This window comes from Tupaia chinensis, unplaced genomic scaffold (genome assembly GCF_000334495.1).
Source record: "Tupaia chinensis unplaced genomic scaffold, TupChi_1.0 Scaffold000622_1, whole genome shotgun sequence".
Lineage (NCBI taxonomy): Eukaryota > Metazoa > Chordata > Mammalia > Scandentia > Tupaiidae > Tupaia > Tupaia belangeri.
In genome coordinates this window covers 4,885,509-4,888,849 of record NW_006160142.1, presented here as the reverse complement: position 1 = coordinate 4,888,849, position 3,341 = coordinate 4,885,509, and the positions used below count along the sequence as shown (strand labels likewise).

At 34.9% G+C, this 3,341-nt stretch overlaps 1 non-coding gene across 1 annotated transcript; it reads right to left on the bottom strand.

Annotated features, from left to right (window-relative positions):
• Window positions 1-286: 286 nt before the first annotated feature.
• LOC114009775 (U6 spliceosomal RNA) lies at window positions 287-390 on the bottom strand. Its single transcript, XR_003551168.1, has one exon. It is a non-coding gene; the product is annotated as a U6 spliceosomal RNA (small nuclear RNA).
• Window positions 391-3,341: the final 2,951 nt, after the last annotated feature.

The following is a 3,341-nucleotide window of genomic DNA, read 5'->3' as shown; positions in this document are numbered from 1 at the left end:
GAGTGGAAATTCTGGATTATATGGTAGTTTTATTTATAGGTTTTCGAGGAACCTCTGTATTGTTCTCCATAGTGACTACTAGCCTTGACAGCACTTACCATTCTTTATTTTTTTTAAATCTTAGCCATTCCGACTGGAGTTAGGTGATATCTCATTGAGGTTTTGATTTCATCTCCTTATGATAGGAAATGTTGAGCATTTTTTCATATGCTTTTTGGCTGTTTATATGTCTTCCTTGGAGAGTTGTCTGTTCAGCTCATTTGCCCATCTTTTAATTGCATTCATTAAAAATATGGAATGTGTTATGAATTTGCATATTATCCTCATGCAGGGGCCATGCTAATCTCTGTATTGTTTAAATTTTAGTATATGTGCTGCTGAAGTGAGCATGAGGAGGTATTCTTAAGAAGAGATGTGTGAAGAAGGTAGGACTTGCTTTTTTTTGTTGTTAAAATTTTAAAAAATTAATTGACAAAGATTACATATTCATTGTTTAGATAATCATTTGATATGCATGATGTCATTATTATTACAATCAAATTAGTTTACACATCCACTACTCCCATGCTGCATATTAGATCCCCAGAACTTGTTCATCTTGATACTGAAAGCTCATGCTCTTTGATTAACATTTCCCCATTTCCCGCACCCCATGGCTTCCAGCAACCACACTGTTCACTATGTTTCTGGGTTTTGCCTTTTTAGATCCCACATAAAAGTGACATCATACCTTAGTAGAATTTTTTAAAAATTTAAAATGTCAAGATTTAAAATGTCAATTACAGGGTTATGAGTATGGTGGTATTCATCAATACAATGTGTTTTTGAGGAAAGGAATGAGACATACCAGTTTATAAATCCTAGTTTGGTCACAAATTAACTGTTTCATTATGGTGAGTTACTTACATCTCTAAGTCTCCTTCCTCATTGGTAAAATGGGAAAAGTATTATCTATTTCAAGGATTATTGCTTTAAAAAGTGAGAGCTAAGGAAAGAGCGGCACTCCCTAGGAGAGTATAGAAATTAGGATTGGTGTTTTCTTTACTATGTTAGCTGAGTTAGTTATTTGAGCATGCTGAATCCTTCCAAGGGGCCTTGAGCCAGTGCAACTCGGCACATGTTTGGTATCGGTAACTGATGACCTAGATATTAAAGTTGGAAATGACCCCAGAAATAGTCTGGTTCAACTATCATTGTATAATGAGGAAATCTAATGGCTGCCTGAAACTTTTGCTGAGCCAAATTGATCAAAATAGTATTGTGAAGTCCTAGCACTAAATCACATACCTTTTCTCCTACAGAGTGGTTTTTTTCATAAGATCTCTCTTGCTCTCAATACTACCACTACTGTGGTGGTCATTAGAGACCTATTTTAAACTCATTTCATAAGATGTGACTGGCAAATTTGAAAAATAGTTTCTTTTGTTCCCATTTCCCTTTTCTGTCTTTCTGGTTCTTTAAAAGTGATGAATTTTGGAATGGCATTGATTTCTTAAGACATGGATGTTACAAAAAAAGTCTCTATAATAAAAGCTCTAGGTCTTTTTTTTTTTTTCCACAGAACTTTCTTTTAAAAGTATTTTTTTTTCTCTCTTGAAAAGGGCAGAGCAGCTGGTTATCTCTGAACTATTGATTTGGATTCAGTTGCAGCAATTATTTAGTTCTTTGTGCATCTTTTAGCTCTAGTATGTTCTGCTCCATGAAAGGCATTTGTGAGTAAATGAAAACCTGCACATGTAGTTCAGCAAGGACCTGTTTTAAGTACAGTGAATCCTGGAAGGTCTTCTACTTAATGCAAAATACACCCTTAAACTTTCTAATTAATGAGTTTGAATTTTAAGTCTTTAGTACATCTGATTTCATGGTACTACAGACACTGTGGTTGGGATCAGTAGCATTTTGGTTTGGTGAGCAGGTTAGTTGCATATGAATTAAACCTTTGTTAATACAACAGCTGCTTCATTTTTCTTACATGCACTTTGCATTGTAGTGATAGTTTCCACAATGTGTAATCATGGAGGACCTCATAAGTAGATCATTTATCTGACAGGCCTACTGAAAAATTATCAGGATGCTTTCAAAATCACAATTTGACAATTAGAAGAGACTATATCGTGTGACTCATGGAAGGACATTACCTTGTCTTCACTTAGGCAAAGTAATGTCTGTTTTGTATGTGTGTATTTTTATGTATGTGTACACACAAGCACATGCATGTTTTTGAGCAGTGTCTGGTTACTTGGTTTTCTTCTTGTCTTTCATTATTTCTAGAACTGTCTAATCTACTATTATCCTGGAATTTTACTTCTTAGAGATTAAAAATATAATAAAAAATACTCTTGAAGGAGTTAAGATTATAGAGATTGACATATTGATTCATTTGAGCTATTTATTTTTATCTGACCAACACTGGGAAATGAATGGTTTTCATGTTTAATAACTTTAAATATACAAATAGTGACTTCACTAGTGACCTGAAATGAAATCAAATAGCTGGTAATTCTAGGAGTCGTGTTCTTCAAAGGATTTACTTAGCATGGTCCTATCAAACTAGCAAAAACTCAATAAATAGGTGTGGCTATCTGGCCATGATTATTGTCAATTTCTTTTCATTCTTTTTTTTTTTTTTTTCATTTAATTGTCCACGTGACATTCTTGCAGAACATGATAAATGCTTATTATGAGTCCATTATGCTTTAGGTTTTAGGGGAATACAATAGTGAACAAGAGAGAGTCTTTGCCTTGAAAGAACTCACATGTCACGTGATGAAAATGAAACTTCTGGGGCCAGCAGGTGACATGGTGGTTAAGGTGGAGACTCCCACATGGTCAAACACAGTGCAAATCCTGGAACTGGTGACTTGCTTTCTCACTTTCCCTCTTTTGCTCTCTGGTGTGCAAATTATACTCCTTGTAATTAATAAATAGTAAAAATAATGATAATACTCCTTTTGGCCGGAACCAGCATCTTCCAGTAATTAACCAAAATGACCAACACAGAGGGCAAGAGGAGAGGCACCCGATATATTTCTCTAGGCCTTTTAGAAAACATGGAGTAGTTCCTTTGGTGACATATATGCAAATCTACAAGAAAGGTGATATTGTAGACATTAAGGGAATGTGTACTGTTCAAAAAGGAATGCCCCACAAATGTTACCATGGCAAAACTGGAAGAGTCTACAATGTTACCCAGCATGCTGTTGGCATTGTTGTGAACAAACAAGTTAAGGGCAAGATTCTTGCCAAGAGAATCAATGTGTGTATTGAGCATATTAAACATTCTAAGAGCAAAGATAGCTTCCTAAAACTTGTGAAGGGAAATGATCAGAAAAAGAAAGAAG